The sequence below is a fragment of the Neofelis nebulosa genome, chromosome 1, assembly GCF_028018385.1.
Source record: "Neofelis nebulosa isolate mNeoNeb1 chromosome 1, mNeoNeb1.pri, whole genome shotgun sequence".
Lineage (NCBI taxonomy): Eukaryota > Metazoa > Chordata > Mammalia > Carnivora > Felidae > Neofelis > Neofelis nebulosa.
Genome location: NC_080782.1, coordinates 32,156,215 through 32,169,588, shown reverse-complemented (window position 1 = coordinate 32,169,588; position 13,374 = coordinate 32,156,215).

Genomic DNA, 13,374 nt, shown 5'->3' with positions numbered 1-13,374 from the left:
GAAACAATGTAAAGCAATGTAATTCTTATTGATGTTCTTGTCACAGAGATGAGATTTTTGTGTCTGAAAAAATCAAAAAGCAATACAAAATTGAGGGTATTATGGAAGGTCAGGAAGGAGTGAAAGGGATATAGAATAAATATCAGGAAACATTTATGAACAGTAAATGCTATTAGAATGGGGTCATTACAATCTCCTTCCCCAAGGGCCCTTAACGAATGTGGATTTAGATGTAATCCTGTTTTAGCTCAATAATTCAATGCATACCTTGGCAGCAAAGGGAGTGGATTTGATTATCTTGTTAAGGTTCTTTTGGTCCTCCGATGCTATAATTCTGAGAGAAACTTCTGGTATTCCTGAATCTCATGTTTCTCAATTAAAAATAGAAGAATGGTAATGCTAAACTGTGTCACATTGCTCTGAGGTCTTAGTGCTAAAGGTATTATAAACAGCATGGATACAATGTATTTATTACTAACTGGATAAATTGGTGATTTGAAGAAAAAGGAGGCACTCTGTAATTTTTAAATGTTAAGTCTTTCTTAGCGTTTTCTAATTTTAGAAGTGTTTACCTGTAAACAAAAACATCCTATAATATTTTAGAAACATGTTATAGCTATTTCAGTAAAGTTTTCCTTAAAGAAGAATGTTGGCTAAGGGAACAAAAACTAAACTCTTAAGACTGAACCAACAGGTATTTATTTTAAAAAGTGCATAATCATCTCTCAGGTATTTATTTTTAAAAGTGCATAATCATCTCTCAGTAAAACGTAACAGTGGAGACGCTACCCTCCCCGCCAAGGTAGAGAATCCACAAGAAATGTGCTAGTGACTTAATGAATAATCCAGCTTTGATTTCAAGTGACACTGTGCATAAACTTAGAAAATTATTAAAGTGATCTTTTATCTTTTCTACTATGACCTTATAGAGAAAATTGTTTGCCCCTTATATTCACTGGAAAATCATTTACTGAGCATGTGATATATGCCCAAAGCTGTGTTGGATATGACCTAAAGAGAGATAATAAAAAATAAACAAATCAGAAACTGTGGGATAATATGTGTTGTGGTGAAAACAGAATGATTGCATAGGACCCCTGGGCAAGGGGTCCACTTTAAGTTGAGAAATAGGACTGTCCTCCATCTGATTCCATTCCGATTAATTTCTCCTCAGTGTCCTGCTCTGCTCTACACCACCGTGGGGCTGACCTTGGCAGGTCACAATCCACAGGCTTTTATGTTAGTTAAGTTATGGCTGGGCAGCTTAATCAACGAAATCACTGACCTGAGACTGGAACACTGGAAGAGGGGAGACATCAGAGCGTTTCTCCCTTCTTTCCCTGCACTGGGTGATGTCTTCAGTGGAAGTTCCATCTCTTCCCTGGCTCTTACCAGTCATTCCCGATGTGGTTCTAGCTTATGCTGTGGTCCCAGACTTCAGTGAACCTACCTTCTCTTTTTGTCCCTCCAGCCTAAGGCTGGTTGTGGCTTTCTGCAGTTGCGAATCTCTGGGTTATTTTGCTGTCTCTTTTTTGGCTTCTCAACAATTCCCCCACATAGGTAGCCAGTACTATATGCTAAATTTCTTGTTTTAAATACTTAGGAGTGGTTTCATTTTCCTGGGTGAACTCCGGCTGTGCTAAGGTATCAGATAAGGCTAAACTGAAGAAGTTAGATTTAAAATAGGAACTGAAGGGGCATCTGGGTGGCTCAACTGGTTAAGCATCTGACTCTTGGTTTTGGTTCAGGTCGTGATCTCACAGCTCATGAGTTCAAGCCCTGCATCTGGCCCTGTGCTAGCATCACGGAGCCTGCTTGGGATTCTCTCTCCCCGCCGCCCCACCCCCCACCCCTCTCCTGCTTGCACTGTCTCTGTCTCTCTCAAAATAAATAAATAGGCTTAAGTTTTAAAATAATAATAATAATAATAATAATAATGATAATAATAATAAGATAGTAACTGGAGAACTAAAAAGATTCCAGTCATCTGATGCTCTAGAAGGAGGTCCAGTTGATAAACATGAAAGTCCAGAAAGCACAAAAAACCTTGGCCTCTTCAAGGAGGATAAAGTAAGCCAGTGTGGCTGTACCATCATGTGAGAATTTAGCGATCAGCTAAAGTCAGAGAAGTAAATAGATACAAGATCACATATTTTGCTATTCTAAGTGTGAGAAAGATGGACAGACATGCTTTGATTTGACTTTTTCAAAGATTACTCTGATTACCTTGTGGATAACGCATTCAGTGTTGGAAGGGAAGATAGTCCAGAATAGAAGCCAAGAGGATGAAGAAAAGAAGGCAGGTTTACAGAGTTTTATAGACAGAGTTGACCCAGCTCACTAGCGGTATCAACATCAAGGACAAGAGAAAGTTAACTAAGGATGACTTGGTTAAATTTTGATCTGAACAACCAAGTGGATGCTGGCATTCTCAGCTGAGAGAAAGAATGAGGAAGGAATAGGTTGAGAGAAGGGAAAGATAGAGAATGAAGAGTTCTGTTTTGGTCCTGTTAGATTGAACTGCCTCTTAGACCTTCAAGTAGAGATGTGTAAGAGGCAGTAGGTCTATGAGTCTTGAGTTAAGGGGAGAGATTAGAGCTGGAGATATAAGTTTAAGAATTGCTGGCGGGGCGCCTGGGTGGCGCAGTCGGTTAAGCGTCCGACTTCAGCCAGGTCACGATCTCGCGGTCCGTGAGTTCGAGCCCCGCGTCAGGCTCTAGGCTGATGGCTCGGAGCCTGGAGCCTGTTTCCGATTCTGTGTCTCCCTCTCTCTCTGCCCCTCCCCCGTTCATGCTCTGTCTCTCTCTGTCCCAAAATAAATAAAAAACGTTGAAAAAAAAAATTTAAAAAAAAAAAAAAAAAAAAGAATTGCTGGCATATGAAATGGTTTTAAAACCACAGATCTGGATAACATTGCCTAAGACAAGAGTGAAATTGGAAACAATTTATCACAACCCTTCAGTGATTGTTCTAAACACAGGACTTTGAAGGAAAAAGTCATTAGACATAACTATTTAAAAAATAGAATTACTAAAAAGCAAGTAGAAATGTTTTGTATGTGTGTTAAAAAAGAATCCGAGAATCTGAAGCCCAGCTCTGCACAATTAATTTGATTAATGTAGACAGCTTTTCAAATAATGTGGGACACATAACAGATGCCTGAGTAGTCTTTGCCATTTACATGGTCTAAGTGAAACAGAGGCTAATTAGGAACTTCTTCTTTCAAAGACATAAAATTTCCCAGGAAATCAATCGTAGTTGATGCATTGTCTGAAATGGGTACACAAATATCAACTGACCCTGAATATTACAAAGCTTTACCAATTTATCTTTCATTTCTGCCATCCCTACCAGGGCAAGTAACGCATCTTTCAGACACTCTTGAGTATATATGCTGAGAAATCTTCAGCTTATCTGGACCACCTTCCTCCTTCTGAGCAGCCCTTCCCAACCCCTTCAAATGTGTCCTGACTGCCATTCCCCAAGTAGCAGCTTGTCCTATTACCTGGAAATCCTACAATGGCTTCTTACTCCTTCCTCATTACATCTATGGCTCTAGTCCTCCACGGGAGCATCCACATGGCCTTACCTGAAATCCCAACCTCTCCAGCATCTTCTAAACATTACTAGCTGCTTATGTCAATAGGATACTAGATGGCTTCATATAAAATAGGAGTGCTGCACTTTGTTCAAAATGTATTTTTAAACATTCACGGAATAAAATATGTAGCCCCTGAATAAAGACTAAAGTTTAGTTTAAAGATTTAGAATTATTAGAGAGGGTGCATGGCGCATTGAGTACTGAGTATAGAGAAAGGGAAAGTAAACTGTATGAGTCAGTCATGTGTTCACTTGCTGTGTTTTTCCTCATTGAAAAAAAGGCATCTCAGAGTTGGAGGATGGCTTTAGCAATATAGAGAGTGGGATTTTTTCCCCCTACTTTTGTAATCATGAGAAGAAAAAGGGAAAAAACAAAGGCATTCTAAGTGTGGATGGAGAAGCCATAAATATAAGCTTTCCCAAAGATCATAGGAAAACTATTTCCAAAAGAGAAATACAAATGTTGAGAATGGAGAAGCAGGGGAAAACCATCAAGAGGTCTCAAAATAAACACCAGATAAAAGCAAGGAAATGTTTATACCTCATACACCGCAGCTGGGTACACACAGGTGAGAAGAAAAGAGAGTCCTGGACAGGACAGTTAAGTGTAGCACGATAAACAAAAAACAAAACAATTTTATTATTTTCATATTAATTATTCAATTTATATGCACACCCATCATTTTAATTATTACTCTTACATATACATATATAACTTTAATTGTGGGCAGCAGAATTTCTCTTAAAGAGAGGAGCTATCTTTGTCTAGGAAAATACCTTGAAATGTTTCTTTGGGTGGAAAAATGAGCCTCCTGCAAAAACATGATGTATAAAATGGCAGGTTGGTTTTTTTTAAACATATTAGATAAGCTGTTCTTCACAAACAGCTAACAGTTATTCAATGATTGGGGTAAGAAAGAAAAGTAAAGAGGGAAGGAAGTTTAGAAGAAAAAAGAAGGGTTAAAACCCACAGCAAGCTGCAGGCCTATAGAAGCAGGGCTCCATGACACAGCCCAGGGAATACGGTCAATGGTATTATTTTCTTTTTATTGTTTATTTATTTTTGAGAGAGAGAGAGGGAGAGAGAGAGAGAGAGAGAGAGAGAGAGAGCGCGGGGGAGGGGCAGGGAGCGAGGGAGACACAGAACCCGAGGCAGGCTGCAGACTCTGAGCTGTCAGCACAAGCCTGATGCAGGGCTTCAACTCTGGAACCATGAGATCATGACCTGAGTGGAAGTCAGATACTTAACCGACTGAGCCACCCAGGCGCCCCTAGTCGATAGTATTATAACAGTGTTGTATAGTGACAGATGGCAGCTAGCTGGTGGTAAGCACAGCATAACTAGAGTTGTGGAGTCACGGTGTTGTACACCTAAAACTAATGTAACATGTGTGTCAACTACACTTCAATTAAAAAAAAAAAAAAAGAAAGAAAGAAACAGCAGGGGATCTATGAGAGAGCCCGGGGTGGGGATGTTGGGGCTCATTTATGAACAGAAGTTTCAATACTCAATTTAAAGTCATCTGTAATGCTGCAATAGAAATGCCCTGCATGGGGCGCCTGGGTGGCCCAGCAGGTTGAGTGACCCACTCTTGATGATGGCTCAGGTCAGGATCCCATGGCTGGAGGTTTCGAAAGGGCCTCGCCCAGCTCTGCGCTGACATTGCAGAGCCTGCTTGGAATTCTCTCTCTCCCTCCCTCTCTCTCTCTCTCTCTGCCCATCCTCCCAATAAACAAATAAACGTTTAAAAACTGCCCTGCATTACCCAAAACCTTCAGTAAATTCGGCGGAGGGTTTTAGAAAATAACAAAGTAACAGGCTTCATTCAAGTTTAGAAAGGCCTGGAGCAGACACAAAAGAGCTTCAGTTGACGGCGGTTGCGGGGGAGGGGTAAAAGCCTCTTCCCCACCACACCACCAATATTGGGAGGAACAATAAGAATAAGGAATGAGAAAAAAAAAACGCTTTTTATTTAAATCTTAAAGAGATGACCCCCTTGATCTTTGGATTGCATAAGCAGTGATTAACAATACTTAAATTCATTGGGAGAAATTATTTAATTTCCAATGCAGCTATTTTCATGTCTGGTATTATACCTGCATATTTATAGCTTACAAAAACAGTAATTCATATCTCTGTTTCTTAAATAAATATCTTAATTAAAGAGTTGCCATCTCTGTAGGAAAAAGAATAAAGCATTGACAGGATTGTGGATGAAATGTTGGGGGAACTTAGCACCTACATCTTAGGAATTACTTCTTGCTGGCACATTCTTCACCAGGCAGGAATTTTAACCATAAACAATTACTGATGCCTGTTTCTAGCTGCATAGACTTTTAAGAATCTTTTTTAAACTGTGACTCTTCTAGCCAGATGAAAGATATTCACTGAAATGCAGAAATCTGTATAAAATCTCAGGGCGTTATTTACTCCCCTATACCTGAAAGTACCATATTGTGTGCTATATTGTGTGAGATTTTAAAAACGTGGCAAATGTTGGACCCTGGCCTCTCTGCCTTAAACCCTGCTAGTGATCCCTGATGCTCTTATCAGTTAACTACTGAGGATTTCAGTATGCTTTCAGTATAAAATGCTCTCAGTAGTTAACTGAAAACTCCCGGTGCTTTTTATTTTTTTTTATTTTTATGTATTTATGTATTTATTTATTTTTATTTATTTATTTTTTCCCCGGTGCTTTTTTTTTTTTTTAAATCCTTTGCCATTGGTTTCTAGATTTCCATTCAAGCATCTCTGTTTGGCATTAATGAAAGTCAGTACCTGAATTCTGATGTATTGTTCAGAAAACTGGAATTTATCTTCATTGGCCCGAGAACGGTGTAACAATGGATAGGTTATTTTTACTTTGGTCATGGATTCTTGGGTCCTACAGCTCAGAGCTCTGCTGCCATAAGCGGAACCTGGAGCCCCTTTGCCTTTTCCTTATTTGTGCAGTGAGGGAAGTCAACAATTAACTTTAAGATTTCTTGGGGCACCTGGTTGAGTGTCTGACTTCGGCTAAGGTCATGATCTCGTTTGTTGTGGGTTTGAGCCCCACATCAGGGTCTCTGCTGTCAGATCCTCTGTCCCTTTCTCTCTCTCTCTCTCTCTGGCCCTCCCCACTCACTCTCTCTCTCTCTCTCTCTCTCAGACACAAATATATAAAATATTAAAAAAAAAGAGTAGATAAATATGCCTCCTTCTGATTACAACTTTCTGAAGGCAAAATCTGTGCCTCTTCCCTCAGTGGTCTTTATTTTTGATGTACAGTAAAACAGACTCTAGTGACGATAGTCCCAAAACGTTACTCATGAGAAAGGATGTTCAAGTTTACTCCTTTCCAAATGCTGTACATTCTTTCATCACAAATATCACATCTTGGAAAAGTGGAGCAGATGAATGTACAGGTGGTGGTGCAATGAATTATCAGGATGAGTGTTTCCACGAAAACACATTCCCTACCTTCTCTGTATTATGGCAGCTGCTGTTGAGGTTGTTCTCCAGCAAGCCAAGTATCATGATGTGAGGACTCAGGGGATTCGGTGCTGAGCTTGCCAGAAACTAAAGCTTTAGAGCTAATAAATATGTGAAGCAGGATCTTGAGTGCCTTTTAATGGATGATATAACCTGTCCTCTATTAATGGGCGTTTAGACTGATTCCAATCTTGATAGTATAGATAATGCCACCATGGATACTTCCGGATAGATGTCTTTGTGAATACATTTGAATATGTGTATAGGATATGCATGTGACCTTCATTTCGTAGCCATATTATCAAGGTGTATGAAGACTTTTACACAAGTGATTAGCCAAAAGTAGTTGGGCTACATATGAGTTGCAACCAATGCCCCGCACCATTCTTTTTGTCGGTAGAATGTCCTTGAAAGTTGTAACTGAATAGTAAGAGAAAGCCAGGTTGATTTGAATATTTTAATATCTACAAGAGTTATTTTTGGAAGCATCTTTAAAGAATGCAGCTTTCTATCAACTTATACTGCCCATGGAGTTAGATTATACATACATATATACAGCTTCTGTCTTAAAATTCAAAAAAGGAAAAAAAAAAAAAGGCCAAATCTCTCAGATAATCAATTAGATAGGCGATATGAGGTCCTTATAACAGACTGTGGACCTCCATGACACAAAGCAAGAGGACTAAAATACCAGCTTTCAAATTATGAAGTCCCTGTTGTAAACTATCAGAATGTTCTATCAGGATTTAGTGACTCTCTTGACTTAAATTTCTGCTGTTATGTAACTTAAAGCAAGCTAATTAGAAATGCAACTCCAAAAATGATATTAGATGACATAATTCCTTTAGGAGATTGCATTTGTCAACCCTAGAAAACTTTAAAATTAAGTATAGAAGTGTTTAAGAGAATCAAAACAATCTTACTAATGCTTTTGGCTAGGTGATATATCTGTGTTTGGTAATTATAAAATACTACTAATGTTTAAGGGAACTTGAGATATTAAAATGAGAGAGCAGGTAATTCCAATTTAAAATGCATAATGAAATAGTTGATACAGACTTGCAATCTGTAACTCACACACAATGTTTATGAAAACTTTGAATATGAAACAGGATTAAACATCAGTATGTTTCTGTGGTTTTTTTTTAAGATTTTAAAGAATCTTACATGGGAAATTTTTCAGACAGATAATTGACGTACTTAAAAAGGAAGCTGAGCAGATTAAATTAACAAAATTAGCTCAAAATATATGCAGAAATTTAGTCAACTAAGTCTATAAATGTGATCATACACATTTCAAAATTCCCCTAGGGGTGCCGGGGGCTCAGTCAGTTAAGTGTCCCACTCTTGGTTTCAGCTCAGGTCATGATCTCACAGTTCATGAGTTCCAGCCTAGAGTCGGGCTCTGCACTGGCAGTGTAGAACCTGCTTAGGATTCTCTCTCCCCTCTCTCTCTGCTCCTCACCCATTCTCTCTCTCAAAAATAAATAAATAAACATTATTTTTAAAATTCCCCTAAAAATGGTTACTAAAATTATCTAGCTTTAAAAATAGAAAAAAAAAATTGGAAACTGAATTTAAAAAAACTTAAGTAAGAAGTACAGATTTGGATTTTTAACTTTAACAAATTGAATGCTAAATTCTTAAGCAAAAGCAAACCTCTGATTAGTCTCTTCCATATACAAAATCCACTTTAGGACAAAAGCATTCACATTTATTTTATTTTTTTTTTTTAGTTTGTTTTATTTATTTTTTTTTGAGAGAGAGAGAGCACAAGCAAGGGAGGGGCAGAGAGAGGAAGAGAGAGAGAATCCTAAGTAGGCTTCACAGCCAGCAAAGAGCCCAACTCGGGGCTCGATCCCACCACCTGTGAGATCATGACCTGAGCCAAAATCAAGAATCAGACACTTAACTAACTGATCCACCCAGGCACTAAGAAATAAAAATTTTAAAAGGACACATAAATAAGAACAACCCATTAGGAAAAATGGCTAATTTCTAAGGAAATGAATACAAACAACAACAACAACAACAACAACAAAAAAAGAGCTCTGAGATACAGGAATTCCCAGTGAAAAGGTAAACTAGACCTACTGTTTTGGAAGACAAGTTGTCGAAAGTATCATGTTTTAAAATGCATATATCCTTGGACTTGATATTCCACTACCAGGAATTTATCCTGTATACATATTTATGTGTTCACAAAGGCATTCATCCAAGAATGTCCACTGCAGTATTGTTCATATTTTAAAAAATTGGAATGGCCATCAGTAGAGGACAGGTTAAATATGTTATAAAATCCATGCAGTGGCTTAGCATACATCCATTCAAAACAACAAAGTAGTTCTTTGTGTATTGATATATAAAAAATTTCAGTTATGTTAATTAAAAAATAAATAATATAAACCAAGTACAGAGCAGCTGTATGATATACTCCCAATATCTACTGGAAAGAAAAAGAATACGTGTATGTGTATATATATATGTATATATGTGTGTGTGTGTGTGTGCGTTAATGCATATGCAAAGAAAATTTCTGAAAGAATATAAGCCCACTCTTTTTATTTATTTATTTGTTTTGAGAGAGAGAGAGAGAGCAAGTGGGGGAGAAGGGTAGAGTGGGAAAGAGAGAGAGAGAGAATCTTAAGCAGACATCACATTCAGCACAAAGCCTAGCATGGGGCTCAATCCCACAACACTGGGATCATGACCTGAACTGAAATCAAGAGTCAGATGCTCAACAGAAGGAGCCAGCCCAATAAGGATGCTCTTAAAGGTGATTGACTATAAGGAAGATGTATTAGTTTCCTGGGGTGGCTATAGCAAAGTACCATAAACTGAGGGGCTTACAATAACAGAAACTTATTCTCTCACCGTTCTGGAGTTGAGAAATCAGAAATCAAAGTGTTGGCCAAGCTTATTCCTCCTGAGGGCTGTGAAGGAGAATTGGTTCCATGCCTTTCTCCCAAATTCCAATGAGGGCTGGCATTCCTTGGTGTTCCTTGGTTGTAGATGCAGCTCTTCCATCCCTGTCTCTATCTTCACATGACCTGTCTCTAGATTTTCACATGGCCTTCTTCTTATGAAGACAATAGTCGTATTGGGGTATGGCCCATGCAACTCCAGTAAGACCTCATCTTAATTAATTACATCTACAACAACCTTATTTCCAAATAAGGTCACATTCTGAAGTTTTGGGGTTATGACTTTAACATAGCCTTTAGGGGAGACAAATCAACTCATAACAGAAGGATATGGCCATCTGAACTTAGAGAAAAAGCTAAAAACTAGTTAATAAGACTACTAGTTAAGGGGTGCCTGGGTGGCTCAGTCAGTTAAGCATCCAACCCTTGATTTTGGCTCAGGTCATGAGCTCACAGTTCATGAGATGGAACCCCACATTGGGCTCTGCGCTGAGTCTGCTTGGGATTCTCTCCTCTCTCTCTCTCTGCCCCTCCCCCACTTGCATGGGTGCTCCCTCTCGCTCTCTCTCTCCCTCAAAGTAAATGAACTTAAAAAAAAATAAGACTACTAGTTAAGTGATAAAGGCATGATTAAGTGCTAGTATGGTTCTGATCCCTTCTAAGACAAACATTTGGACAACAAATACCAGGCTTTGTAAACAGATTGTCCAAATCTCAACATGCAGCTTTCAGTTAAATTTAATGATGTTTCCCTCCCCTACTCAGAAGACTTCCTTTCTGTTGAAAACAACATGAAGTCAAAACTCAATTTCCCTCAAGCGATATTTTTATTTCATGGAGTCTCAGAGACAAAAAGGGCCTTTAGGGACCTTTCTGTATACACCTGCAATGCTTCACAGTATCTTCAGCAAGAGGCCAGTCTCTGCCTGAACATCTCTAGGAAGGAAAAACCCAGTGCTCCCTGGAGCAGTCCTCTCTGTGGCAGCCTTTTCTGGTGGTTAGATTCTGAGCCAAATTCTGCCTCCTTAAAATTTTCACCATACTGTCTTTGGTCAACCATCTGAGCTTTGCAAAATTGCATACATATTTTATATTTTAAATTATATATACATAGGTAAATATGTGTAAGTGTGTATTTTACAAAATGTCCTAAAAAATATTTTTAAATATATGAAAAATATATTTACATTCACTTAAGTTTCTAAAACCTCTGGGGACATCTTTGGGCTCCGTTCCATGTCTTACCTGAGTGAAAATTATAACCCAATGCCATAGAGGCAAGTAGCAAAAATTAAAATTATAGAATTAATAATTAGGTACAGGAGAAGTTGTGCCACAAGCGGAAGCATTGAGAAATAGCAATCAGCTATCTAAAAAACGATTCACTGATAATCAATTCTTGCAAATACCTCTGCTGCCAGAAAATGCTCATCGATGTAATTGGACTAACATTTTTATAAGAAAATACCCAATATAAGTATAATAATTTTCTTTGAAACTTCAACTCATATTTCCTGGGTGTTCCTAAAGAGATATATTCTCCTGGGGAGAATGGGAAAAACAAAAAAAGCAACTTCAGGTGCACAAAGACGAGCTGAAAGCTTTGAAAATAATAAGGGGGATTTTGTGGGAATTTTGCCCAAGACATCTCTGAGAAAACTTACACACTTCAGGCAGCTTGGACAAGGCATGAATTCTGCATATGAAAGGGTTCCATGAAATGGTGACAAATTGTTCCATTCACAGTTATGCTGCCAGGTTTTGTTACACAGAACGAGAGACATTAATAAATATATGTCAGCTTGTCATTCTCTCACGAAATACTCCCTTCACCCAAATAAATCGGCTCCTTTGAGGCTACAATGGCCATCTTTGTCTAAGAAATACTCGCTCAATTTGTAGACCCACGCTGTTTGCTTGGGGGTACCAATCCACACAAACACGATGATGACGCTTCTTTGGAAATAGGAAATATCTCCATAGTGCCCAGAGGTGCTGCAGGAAAGTGTAATCATGAGTCACTTGGACGGTCAGTGACTGTCAGAAAATCAAAGCTAGCGTATGACTAAGATGAAGTTCTAATAAAACAAACGGAGCTCAATATGACAGTAACTTGGCCACCCAATTGCTCAGTGAGGTAGCTCAGAAAAGTGAGCGTCCATTTGCCCTCTTCCTTTCATTAATTGTAAAGGATGGCATTTCTTCATTACTTCTATCATTTATTTTTTTTTCTTCATGCCTGTATGTATGTATGTATGTATGCGTTTATTTATTTATTTATTTTTATACTCTTTTTTTTTCCAATATATGAAATTTATTGTCAAATTGGTTTCCATACAACACCCAGTGCTCATCCCAAAATGTGCCCTCCTCAATACCCAACATCCACCCTCCCTGCCCTCCCACCCCCCATCAACCCTCACTTTGTTCTCAGTTTTTAAGAGTCTCTTATGCTTTGGCTCTCTCCTTCTCTAGCCTCTTTTTTTTTTTTCTTCCCCTCCCCCATAGACTTCTGTTAAGTTTCTCAGGATCCGCACTTCCATCATTTAAACAAACGTCCCGTGATAATTAAGGCCTAGACGTGGTAACCTCATGTTAAAAAAAAAAAAAAAAAATTACTTAAAATATAAAAATTCTACCTTTACAATAATATTTATGACTGACTTGTGGTAAAAACTAAAGGTTAGGCAATCCGTGAGCACATTAATGATACAGCTGTCTGGATAAGCGACACGCAGTCCTGGGCTGCTTCTGCTGCACTCCAATAGGATTTTCTTACCGAGAAACAGTTGATTGGGTTCCTGGGCGGTGAGCAGTTTACTGCCAAAGATTTACCTAGTGTTAAAAAAGAGGGATTATTATTTTGCTCTTTCTAGAATTCACATTTCAAAAGTGGTTTGTTGCTTGCGTCCTTGTTTTTCCTTTAGCAATGATTTTTTTTTCTTTTTTTAACAATTTATCGTCAAGTTAGCTAACATACATTGTATACAGTGCACTCTTGGCCTCGGGAGTAGATTCCCGTGATTCATCACATACCTAAAACACCCGGTGCTCATCCTAACTACTGCCTTCCTCAATGCCCATCACCCATTTTCCCCGCCCTACCCCCATCAACCCTCAGTTTCTTCTCTGTATGTAAAAGTCTCTTATGGTTTCCCTCCTCTCTGTTGGTAACCATATATTTTTTTCTTTCCCTTCCCCCAGGGTCTTCTGTTAATTTTCTCAGCTTCCACATATGAGCAATGATTTTTATAGACTTACTCACAGCTGTACACGTAGAACTAAATAAAATCCAGAAAAAAATGTAAAAGATTTGGATTCCTCAATAAAGTCATAACGAAAGAAGGGAGTAAATGTGTCAGGATAGCCATTAAACTC